The following is a 12,968-nucleotide window of genomic DNA, read 5'->3' on the forward strand; positions in this document are numbered from 1 at the left end:
AGCCTCATTTTCCTTCCCTTTAAATTGGAATAATATATTACAAGAATGTTGTGAAGCTGTAATAAGTATTGTGTGTGAAGAATGCTTTTTAAGGTGTAATAGGAATGTTGTGCTGGATTTCAAGTTTCTTAAAAATGGCTCTTCAGAGGGGCAACAGCACAGCTTGCAGTGTGGCCTGGGTCTGGTGCCCAGCTCTGCCACTGACTCCTTGCAAGACTCTGGGATGTGGTTTCCCCCTCTCTGGGCCTCCCTTTTCTCCCATAAAGTGAGACTATTAACAGTCCCTCTGCTAAGCACTTGTATTGGAGGTTTGAGTGTGATTTACCAAAAGCACTCAGAAACTGCCGGTACATGATACGCGCACTATTATATAAGTCTTAGCTATTTTTATGGAGGGTAGGATCACATCTCAGTACCCTGTGTGCAGTTGCATCCCCGTTTCTGGCCGTGAGCAGAGGCACCCCAGTGTTTGCTGAATGAATGAAGGAACGGAGACCTTCAGCTCCTGCCTTTAGGAGACCCTCACCTCCACTCTGTCAGGTGTCTCAGCTGACCCTCCCCCAAGAGCCCAGGCCCAGCCACCGCGCCCATCCTGTGTTTCCTGAATGAAGTGCAGTTTCCTCCTGCAGCCACTCAGTTTGCAGGTCAGTCCCCAGGCAGCAGGTAATCCACACCAGCCTGAAGAGGAGTGTGCTTTTCTGTGTTACTAAAAATGAAAGCACCCTGAAAAGGACACTCTACCCTTCCATCTCCTTCCAGTGCTTCTTCACCTGATTGGCCCTGTTTTCCTTGTCATTTTCCCCATCGTCCTCCCTTTCCTGCCCAGTCCTTCCCAATGCTCCATCCATACCTTAACCCTCCCTTCTCCCGCCTCCTCCTGGAAGCCTTCCCAGCTTGACACCAACAGTCCGTTACTCTGGCTTGTCACAAATATATTTATAATCAGGCGTGATATGCAAAATATTTTAACATAAACACCTTCCAGGACAGTGACCAATCAGAATGCCCCAGAGCTGGGTCAGGGAGGCCTCCACCCTGCCGTGTCAGATTTAACTCTTTGATTCCTGAGATTTAGGAAGGGAGCTGGTAGGATCTGAAGGAAGGGACTAGAGTGACCAGGGAAGTGGGGAAAACACCTGACACTCGACAGGCTTGAGACTGTGGCTCTTGTTGCAGTGAGACAGAAGTATATCCACCAAATGCCAACCTTTAAGGCTGATTGTCTACCTGTGTCCAAATTCCAGGAGATTCCCCACATGGTTTTCAGTCAGACTGAGAGAATCTACAGTAACAAGAGTGTATAATAAAGTTTGCGTCTTTGGCGAGATTTCACTTATTTGGAAAATGACCAGTTTCTGATCATCCTTTTCAACTGACGATAATAAAAATCATAGCCTGTGTTTCCTATGCATGTCCTTTGTTTTGGGTGCTATGTGAAAGCCTTTATCAGGCTTCAGGAGTTTGACCCCCAGAGAGCGGTTGTGAGTTAGTCTGGTGGTAGTGGTTTAGTCACTAAGTCGTGTCCGACTCTTGTGACCCCATGGACTGTAGCCTTCCAGGCTCTGCTGTCCATGGGATTCTCCAGGCAAAAATACTGGAGTGGGTTGCTATTTCCTTCTCCAGGGGATCTTCCCGACCCTGGGATCGAACCTGGGTCTCCTGCATTGCAGGCAGACTCTACTGACTGAGCTACAGGGAAGTCCCTGTGAGTTAGTCTGGCTTGTTTTAATTTTCCAAATTGTCAACCCTTTCTCCCCTCCCCCACCTCCCTCCACGTGTACCCAACTAGATAATCCAATAGAGATCTCAGTCTAAACATGATCTATCCATTCCTCTAGGGTCATCCCGGCCCTGAACTAGGCAGAATTTCCCACAATGTGTTTACAGCACCTTGAATCCCGCCCTCCGCCCCGTCATGTCATTGCTCACTCTGTGTTCCGACTGCCCATTTAATATTTACAGGGTTCAGCAGGTGAAGGGGCTCAAAAAGATTTGCTGGCTGAAAGACAAGAGAAGTCATTTGATAAGATGCACTGAGTGCCAGCATGTGAGGGTCCCTGTACTGAGAGGTGTAAGACGTAGACCAGGGGACTTCCCTGGAGGCCAGTGGTTAGGACTTGGCCTTCCAACTGCAGGGAGTGCAGTTCAATCCCTGGTTTGGGAGCTTAAGATTCCATATGCCTGTGGCCAAAAAAACAAAACATGAAAGAGAAACAATATTGTAACAAATTCAATGAAGACTTTAAAAATGGTCTGCAAAAATAAAAAAAGACATAGATGAGGAAGGCCTGTCCTCTCCCACAGGAAACATCCTAATGTGATATTAACATTTCACAGAGCTTCTGTTTCTCCCATGGCCATGGCCATGCATGCATGGATGAATGTGATGTCAGAAAACTAGACACTATGAAGTCAAACAGTAACTAGACTGGTTCTGTATTATGTTCATACATCATCACCATCCATGCTGACTAATGTTCCTCTGTGACTCAGAAGACATCGATCTTCTAGCTAAATAAAATAGTTTTCGAATGAAGCATCTGATGCCTGGAAATTAGTTTCCTTACATAACTGGAAAAATGGAGGGACTGTTTTTGGTCTCACTGATTTCTCTTACCTGGCACATTTTCTGTTAACATTTAAAGTTAACAAGACAGAGAATCCTTACCAATTAAGACAGAGCTTGGCCCCAGCATCAAACCGACAAACAGCTCTTTCCAATTCTAAGACACAAGAGTATGAAAATTTAAACTGCCCAGGCTCAAGGGCAGAGAAAAGGATAGAAATCTAGGAGAAAAACAGTGAAAAAGGCTTCTTCACATAATTGGAGAATCAAGGGAAGGAGACACGCTCAGTACAATTTAAAGCATATATATAAAAAAATTATCTTGAGGCTTAACGTTAATAAATTAATTGATTAATTAAATTTCTCAGGCAGCCAAATTCAGTTTTAGAAAAAGATTGAAACATGCTTTGAAATGAAAAACTACAAACAATTCAGCCTCTTTGCCTCTCCTTCCCACGTAATGAATTTTTATGTTTCGTCTATTTAAAATGGTCACAAATTAGGTCTTTTTTTTTTTTTTTTGAATTATTTATTGATTTAATTTATTTGGCTGCGCTGGGTCTTAGTTGCGGCATGTGGGATCTAGTTCCCTGACCAGGCATAGAACCCAGCCCCCTGCATGGGGAGCGTGGAGTCTTAGCCCCTGGACCACCAGGAAGTCCCCACAGACTAGGTCTTTACCGCACAGCAGTGCTTGAAGGAACAGGGCAGTCACCTTGGCATGACTGTAAGAAATCACAGATCTGCTCCCAGAGTACTGGCTGCCCTAAATGCAGATCAAGAGAGGGCTGACTCAAAGCATTTGCAGCTCCCTGTAAGGAAGAGAAAGCACCAGCCTTGGGGAAGAGCACTCGGCCTCTGCTCCATAGTCCAGGGGAGGAGGTAGAATGATACACTGTGCCTTCTCATCTGGTTTTCTGGGGAGAAATGCAAACTAAACCGCAGTTCCCATTGTGACCTGTGCCATCTATCTACACAACCTGATTCATGCTTTTCCTTGTCCTCTCCTAAACTCACCAGCTTCTCTGGTGGCTCAACGATAAAGAATCCGCCTGCCAATGCAGGAGATGCAGGTTCGATCCCTGGGTCGGAAAGATTCCCCTGGAGGAGGAAATGGCAACCCACTCCAGTATTCTTGCCTAGAGAATCCCATGGACAGAGGAGCCTGGTGGGCTACTGTCCATAGGATCATAAAGAGTTGGACATGACTGAAGTGACTTAGCATGAAAGAAAACAGCACACAAACTCACAGTTGTGCAGTGATTGGTGGTGGGTAAAATCGAAGGCATTGCTAACTGCCTGTCAACATGCCTGATTTTCCTTAGTTTATGCATCTGGCTGCCTCTCCAATCTTCTTTATAACATCCTACGTTTCCTCCATCCCTTGGAAGCAAAAGAGAGAAAGGAACACACCCTAGAAAAGTTTGTAAACTTTCCCTTTTTATCTGTCTTTAATAATGGGGCCTCCCTGATAGCTCAGTTGGTAAAGAATCCGCCTGCAACGTGGGAGACCTGAGTTCAATCCCTGGGTTGGGAAGATACCCTGGAGGAGGGAAAGGCTACCCATTCCAGTATTCGGGCCTGGAGAATTCCATAGACTAAGTCCATGGGGTTGCAAAGAGTCGGACACGACGGAGTGACTTTCACTTTCAATCAGTATAATATTTTATGCTATTTGCCAAAAGAATACAGCATACATAGACTATAAAAGATGAATTATAATATAAATTGGACTAAATTCCTAATAAGCAGAAAGTTCTTATTGTAAATTCACCCATAATATTGATGAGATGGGCAATTGTTCATTTTGATGAGACTTCTGGTTATCATTTGCTTGTAGTCATTCCCTGAATCTATAATTTCCTCTAATTCTGATGCCCTTATGTGGCTTGTATTTTATTTGCTGTATTATGTAGTTGGAGCTAATGATACAAGGAACTCATGTAGTTCAATTAGTTTATTTAAATTCAAAAGAAGCCTGAAAGCCTAATTTGTCACTTGCCTTAGAGCAGAGCTGTTTCAGTCTCGTAGTTAATGTTAGGAATTAAGCCCCGATGTAAATAACCATTTTATTCCCCCATGCTTTGTCTTGCCCATATCTTTCTGGAAATGTGCTGGAGAAGGAAGAGAAGGTTCAGGCCAAATGTTAAACTCAACCTTTGCTCCTGACTTAGACCCAGAAAAATGATAAACCAATAGAAATCTGCTCGAACCAAGGCCTTTGTTTCTTTTCACTTTCAAAAACTTTGAGAGATTTTGAAACTAGGGAAACTGAGTCTGTGAGCATCTGATACACCCAGCCAGTTTAGTCACTGAGAACATATCTGTAAGAAACTTGGGTTTCCCAGGTGGTTCACCAGTAAAACATCTGCTTGCCAATACAGGAGACGTGGGTTCAATCCCTGGGTCGAGAAGATCCCCTGGAGAAGGAAATGGCAACCCACTCCAGTATTCTTGCCTTTGAATCCCACAAACAGAGGAGCCTGGTGGGCTACAGCCCACGGGGGTCACAAAGAGTCAGGCATGACTGAGCACAGCTAAGCAGCTGACACCACAGGGACCTAAGCAGTGGTCTCTTTGAATTTTCCAGTTTCAAGCTGTGAACACTGTAGGTACTTTATCCTGCAATTGATTTTAACTCAGTTTGCCACTTCTGCTGATGTGCTTCATGCCTGGTCTGTCATATAGACTTCTCACAATTCTCAGAACTTATTGGAACTGTTACCAACGTAAGTCTCTGGTGTCCCTTTTTACTGTAACTGTTCTTTATGTGGCTTTCTCCTTTTACCAGATTAGGAACATTCCACAGGGAAATAGATATAGAATTGACAACATGTAGCAAATTATGGATTTTTGCAGAGCAACTGTGGCTATCTCTGGAGCTCTCACAAACATTGGAAGGGGTTCAGATGTGGGAACATGATCACACCCCCATCTGACAGATGAGAAAACTGAGGCACAGACTATTATATATTATGTGTAAAATTCAGTTTAACCATCTTGAGATGAAGCCACAACCAGAACTGGGGATTTTCCCACTATGATGCATGGCGGCTTTAAACTAGATTAGTCATGCCATGTTAATTAGCCCTGACAAGTTTCAGCAGGAAAGATATTAAAGAAAATCAGATCTGAGGTTCTTCTAAAGAGAGAGAGAGAAGAAGAGTTGGCACTGATTGTAAGAACAAGAATAACAAACGTGTTAAAGAGCTTGGTAGACAGGCCAGAGGGAAGCACCATGATAGAGAGACTGAACTAGTATCAGAAAGGTTGTTTTTTAATACCAGGTATTTTATCTGCTCTGCTGAGAAGGTGTTAGTAATAATAAGGAGGAGGATGATAGTAAAAACTTACAGAGGGCTTACTATGTGTCAGGAACTGTTCAAACACTGTATATGCATTAAATGTTAATCCTTAACCAAGTCTAGGAAGTGGGAACTATTGTTAGCCCTATTTTACAGATGTGGCAACTGGAGACCACAAGGTCCCATGGAAAGAACAGCAGAGCTGGATTTTGAGCCCACATAGTCCAGTTCCAATATTTCGCAGGTGGCTTAGTGGTAACCAATTTGCCCGCCACTGCAGGAGATCCAGGTTCAATCCCTGAGTTGGGAAGATCCCCTGGAGGAGAGCATGGCAGCCCACTCCAGTATTCTTACCTGGAGAACCCCATAGACAGAGGAGCCTGGCGGGCTACTGTCCATGGGGTCGCAAAGAGTCAGACACAACTGAGCGACTGAGCCCATAAAAAGCTCAGGTCCAGGTACTGTTCCCTTTACCCCTGGTGCATGCTGCTTCTCCAGGAAGGAGTCCAAGACAGAGCCGGCTTCAGGAAAGTGGCTGCAGAGCAAGAGGATCTGCCGCTGCCTTAAGATTTCGCTAAATTGGTTTCCCTCATGTGGAAGGCGGGGGAATCTGAGACGTTCTTCCCTGGCTTCCACGGGATCCCAAGCAGGCCCCTGGACTCTGAGCGTCCCCACAGGCCACTTTGGGAGCGCACACTGTCTGCCCCCAATCTTGAAGTGACGTGAAGTGGCTCAGTCATGTTGACCCCATGGACTGTAGCCTACCAGTCTCCTCCGTCCTTGGAATTTTCCAGGCAAGAATACTGGAATGGTTGCCATTTGCTTCTCTAGGGCTTCTTCCCAACCCAGGGATCGAACCTGGGTCTCCCGCACTGCAGGCAGACGCTTTACTGTCTTAGCCACCAGGGAAGCCCCCAATCTTAGCATCAGATTCTCCGTTCCACAGCCTGGCCGGCTCCCTTGAAAATGCCATCATGTGCTGAAAGCAGTGAGCAGCCAAGACCCAACTGGAAAAGGCGAAATTCAGTGGATCAGGCTGTGACCCTGACCCTCAACTGGAATTATCTCCCAAAGGGGCCTTTTTAGAGTCTGCTGATAAATGGCATGGCTCACACTAAGAAACAATTTCAAATTATCCCGAGTGATACAGCAGGGGCCTATTGTCAGTGTGAATTGTAGATCATATAAAATCCATTGCTTTTCCCATGGAAAACTAATGGGATATAGTTTTCTGTTAGCAATCCCTATGGGAAAAACTCCTACTGTTAATCCCTATAACAATCTCCTAATTAATCTGTTTTCTTTTTTGCTTCTATATTTTAACTGACTTTTTCAATTAAGAGCATACGAGGAAAAGATTCTGAAACTTACTTGTTTTTAAATAAGCAATTAGAAAACCTCCTTTTCCAATTATGCTTTTTCTTTCTCACACTAACCTGATTCTGAAATCTTTTCTCAGCTAAAGCCGCATTTATTCTCTCCCACGTCATGTCATATAATGACCATGTAATTCTGAGAGCTCAGATCTGTTGTTCTGCCAAGTACATGTTATAGTTATTTAACATTTTTCCTCGTCCTGTTGAGAATCAACATGGGTATTCTGTATTAGAATCTTTCACGGTTGCTCATTTTAATAAACTTAATTCAGCTTGAAATTCTTACTTGCTTCTAGCCATTCTCCCTAAACTAAATTTTCCTGGAGTAGAGAGTATTTTTGGAGGTGGAATGAAGTGTACAAAAATCCTATGTAAACTATATCCAAATTCTGTTATTGTTTTTAAATAAGTGGATTCCAGACAATGTAAACCATTATATTAGATATAAAAATCTAATAATCAGGATAAGATTTTATTGTTGCTGTTGTTGTTCAGTTGCTAAGTCATATCTGACTCTTTTGTGACCCCATATCCCTTCAGGCTCCTCTGTCCATGGGATTTACCAGGCAAGAACACTGGAGTGGGTTGCCATTTCCTTCTCTAGGGGATCTTCCTGACCCCGGGATCGAACCTGCATCTCCTGCCTTGATTGGCAGGCAAATTCTTTACTGCTGAGCCACCAGGGAAGCCCAAGACTTTATACGTAGCATAAAACGTAAATCTGATCGGGCTTTTCTCCTGTTTCAAGACTTTCAGTGGCAATCAAGTTCATAGCCCTTAACTTGACTCCCAGAGTTCGTTGTTATCTGGTTCTAGTCGACTTCTTCCTGTTTTCTCTCTTAGCATCCACTTCACTGCAGCTCACACCCGGTTCTGTGATCCAGCCTTGAGAAACTTCACGAAGGTCCCAGATGGTTCATCCCCCAGCACGTCCTCTTCCTCTCATTTTGTTTTCTCCCCCTCCACACACCACACACACACACACACACACACACACACACACACTCCAGCCCCTGCTCACTCCCTTCCCAAGCTCCTTTTCATCCTTCAAGTCTCAGTTTAAATACGTCCCTTCTTCAGAGCCCTCACTTGCCACCCGTCTCCATTCTAACGCTCTCCCTCCATCTTCTCTCAGCCTTCTCCAGAACCTGGTCCATAATTTGTAATTAACCATTTGTCTGTGGCACTGTTTAGCTAGTATCTGTCTTCACCACTAGATCTCAGGCTTCCGGAAAAGAGGCAGCAGATCCTATGTTTTCTCATCTTTTAGTTAACTAGCCCTTCGCTCAACGTCTGACACAGAGCAATAAATATTTGTGGAATGAAGGAAGGAATGAGACCCTAGCCTGGAAATGGAACAAACGTGAATGTGATTCCAGACCACCTGTTGTTTCTGTCGTCGGTGGGTACCACCTGGAGCGCGTGGAGTCCTCTGGGGCTACCGCCTCCACATTGGACCCTGATGTGGGACCCTCGGCCTGGACTCCTCCAGGGCTCCTGTTTTCCAGCTCTAGAAGGTTCTTCACAGGAGTCTGGAATGGCGCTCTCCTACTCTGTCCCACAGAAGAAGCTGTGCCAGTCCTCTTCTCCAGGGACTGGGTCCTGCCTCTTTTCTCTCTCTGCAAACGATGTTTAACCAGGAGAGGAAGAGTTAAAATGAAACAAGAAACAATCCTGGCAGTCACAGGAAGACTTTGCCAAGACACTTTTCATCTTCATTTCTTGGACTAAAATTGAGAGACACTATTTTTGACAGTTTTGTTTTGTTTCACAGTGATATACAAAGATGCTTTACATTTCTGCTCACTGCCCCCTCTCCCACTCGGGTATGACAACTTGCTTTGATAATCAGCAGTTTTTGAGCGATGATGCGTATCCTGACAAATCTTACTCCTTAACAAAAACTTCCTTACGAGTTGTTTACTGTGTCAAATAGCTTGTTATATTTTGACAGTAGCTTTTCCTTTAGGACTTGCAGAGTCCTGTAGGATCCCTTACTAAAATTCTGCTGCCTGGAGTTTCCCTGAGCTTGAATTTGTATGCCTCAGACATCCATGCTATGATACCCTTCAAAATATTGATATTAATATTAGATCTAACTCTGATTCAGAGCCCTCTCTTCAAATATGGGTTCTTGCAGAAATAGCCTATAGAATTGAAAATAACCTTGATATAAGATATTTAAATAAATATAATTAGTTTTGCACTTAATGTAAAGAAGTGAAAAACTTTTAGTCACTCAATTGTGTCTGACTCTTTGCGACCATATGGACTGTAGCCCTCCAGGCTCCTCTGTCCATGGAATTCTCCAGACAAGAATACTGGAGTGGGTTGCCATTCTCTTCTCCAGGGGATCTTCCCAACCCAGGGATCAAACCCAGGTCTCGCGCATTGCAGGCAGATTCTTTACTGTCTGAGCCACCAGGGACTGTAAAGAGAATGATAGACAAGTATTTTTTCTTTCCTTGGTAATACTGACAACACTTCTCAGTGCTTACTACCTGACAAGCATTTCTCTGCACCTTGTATCTGTATTATTAATAACTCATCTAATCCTACAACAGCCCTTAGAGGAAAATGCAGTAATTATTTTCATTGTACAGATGAAAACATGATACACAAGAAGTTCAAGGAACTTGCTCAAAGTTACAAAGGTAGCAAAAAGCAGAGCCAACTTATGTGCTGAGGCTTCTGCCTTCAGAGCCTGGGGGCTTAACCACTCCTCTTGCCCCCTTCCAATAGACAGAGCCAGGCAAGTGAGCTTTTTCCACTCCCAAATCGTGGTATATATTCTATTTTAAATCATGTTAAGTAGCCTATCATTTTGTGAAGGATAATGCTAGATTTTTACCCTCCCTGGATGTTACCTATTGCTAATAAGTAGGTTGACATTGTGATGTAACTGAGTCAGGTAAATGTCAATTTAGAATCTGGCCCTACCACCCACCAATTATACAACCTTTGGAAAGTTTCTTGATCTTTCTGAGCCCATTAGCTATTTTGTAACATAGCGATCATTACAGCTGTTATAAGGAGAAATGAGATAACCCTGCATAAACTGTCTGGCACCTGGGTAATCAACAATATTCCTCACTCCAAGCGTATAAGTAAGAACAGTAGGAAATTGTATTAATTCTCATGGAAAAGAAGGTCCCATCAATAAATTACTAATTCAGTGTTGTAAATCATATTCCATTCCCTGGAAATAGTTTATACAGTTCCTTAAGTGTCCCAGTTGTATCAAGAGATAAGAGCATTTACAAGAAAATTGTGTTTTTCCAGGCTAATCAAAATTTTTGCCTGCAGCTACAAAGCATTACATTAGAAGTGATATGGTGATTTAGTCGCTAAATCATGGCCAACTCTTTGCGAACCCATGGACTATAGCCCACCGGGCTCCTCTCTCCGTGGAATTTCCCAGGCAAGAATACTGGAGTGGGTTGCCATTTCCTTCTCCAGGAGATCTTTCCAGCCCAGGAGTCAGACCCGTGTCTCCTGCATTGAAGGTGGATTCTTTACCGCTGAATCATCAGGGAAGCCCCTTACATTAGAAGACTTGTGATCAACTCGACCGTTATATGAACGAGCAAAATATAATAGCTAGTCTGGTAGACGTCACAATGTTTCACAAATTCCAGCTCTGTTCTATGGAACTCTGCTTTCCCAAATCCCCTCACAAAGCCCGTTGTGTTTGCGCGTAAGCCCACACGTACGTCTTGTATACTTGAGCCTTTCTGGGTGTTATCTCCCTAGTGAACTGTGTTTAAAGAGAGTTTGAATTGAGGTTGCCTGGGGGCAGCTTACCCTCTATACAAGAAATGTCACTCTGTCTAGTTCTCCCCCACCCCTACTAATGGGCAGTGGCTACGTCCTATATGCCATGACTACCTCCCACCTTGGATGGTGTGAATGCATTTGGATACCTGACATAAGGCAGCCAATCCAGAGGCTGGTCACACACCTCTGTTGAAGGAGCTGGCCTAATCTGAATGTGTTCTTGGAGATTTGATTGTAGCAAACCCAGAGACTAAGGGCCATTGTCAAGGGAGGACAGAAAGAGAAGTAAAGTAAGAGATGCCTGAGGCAAATTGGCAGGGCTGGAGGGACCCCAGGACATCGTAAAACAATGAGTAGAGCAGAGTTAGGATTAAATCTCCATCTTAAAATTCTGTGGAGAGAAGTAGATGGAGAGGTGCCAAGGCTGCTTTGAGTTGGATTATTTTAAATTGTGGGTCCAGTTTGCCGGTGTTTTTACATTAGACCTTCCAATACTGGACCCAAGTTGTCTGTTTCAGAAACTTCCCTGGTGGATAAGAATCTACCTTCCAATGCAAGGGTCATGGGTTCGATCCCTAGTCTGGTAACTAAGATCCCCCATGCCACGGGGGTAACTAAGCCTATGAGCTGCAAAGATAAGCCCATGCATCAAATCAAAGACCCGGCACGGCCAAAACAAACAAACAGAAAAGTGTGTCTATTGCATACATTAGAAAGCCGGATGAAGCATCCACAATATGAACTTGAGCCTAAGGAGACACGCTGACCTTGCCTATGGGTGTAGAATTACTTTAGCAGAAATGTGACCTACTCCTTCCGGTGTCCCGGTACCTGCCTCAGTGTCCTCCCTGCAGAGGGTGGCATGGTGTCTCATGCTGCGAACACGAGGGCCTCAGGACAGCATGGGCTGATGAGCTCAGACCACCAGGACTAGACCAGGATCTCTGTCTGCCCTTCTCCACGGCAGCACTGGGAGGTTCACACTTGGGAGGGAACCCGTGCTGCCAAACGCACAGCTAAAACAAGCGGGAGGCAGTGAGAACTCCAGATGTTTAGAATTAGGATGACTATAAACAAATTTGTTTCTCCAGATCCACCCAGCTCGCTTTTTAAAATTACTTTTATATCTGGTAAACAAACTCGTATTCTCTTTTCTTGGTTGCAAATAGACTAATTCTTCAGGGAATGACAGTTCTCATACTGGTTAGCACAGTTCGTTATTCCTTCTCCAGAAATTGCATCATTCACACATCAACATGATTCTCTCAATCGGTAGTTTGGAAAAGGTGGGAATTCAGTATAAACATTAATTACAGTTTGCAGTCACTCTTCAAAGACTGGCTTTAGGCACACCTGTCACCTAATTAATTTTATTTTTCACTTTGACAGCTTTAACGTCCCAATGTTACTTTCATTGTACATACTTCACAGCATCAAAACATGACATTAAATGTTATATAACTGTCATGGGAGCTGAGCAGGGACATGGGCGGCAGCATTCATGTAGCAAGCTGATCTGATGCAGATGATCATCTGAGTTCACCTGTGCATCAGTTACTAAGAAATGTCCACTCCTAGACTAATACTCCTTCCATCACTCAAATCAGGGATGTCTTCAGCCAACCTGGAGCACAAATTTCAAGTAATCAGATAGTGCTGATTACTATCCCCACGGCATAAATGTGGCACATAATTATTCACATATTGTCATCATTCCAGCATGCACATTTAGCAAGTTCCAAGCTTCCTTTAAATAAGTCACAATAAATATGCTCCTCTGATCACCTTCCACACTGCCTAGAAGGGTCTGACTTGACTCTCTGCTGTCACGTTTCCTTAGGGTCATTTGTCAGAGTTAGAATCCATTCAAAACAACAGTAACATCTCAGGAAGCTTCTCTGTTCCAACAGGTTTGAGCAAGGTTGACAATCAGCTAATGCCCGA

The 12,968-nt window shown here is 44.0% G+C and overlaps 1 protein-coding gene across 16 annotated transcripts in view; it reads left to right on the plus strand.

The window, feature by feature from the left end:
- MBNL2 (muscleblind like splicing regulator 2) overlaps positions 1-12,968 on the plus strand; it is a 165,607-nt gene that overhangs the window by 97,178 nt on the left and 55,461 nt on the right. The window lies entirely within an intron of this gene.

The sequence above is a fragment of the Giraffa tippelskirchi genome, chromosome 12 (assembly GCF_054371585.1).
Source record: "Giraffa tippelskirchi isolate mGirTip1 chromosome 12, T2T-mGirTip1v1.2.pri, whole genome shotgun sequence".
NCBI classification, from domain to species: Eukaryota; Metazoa; Chordata; class Mammalia; order Artiodactyla; family Giraffidae; genus Giraffa; species Giraffa tippelskirchi.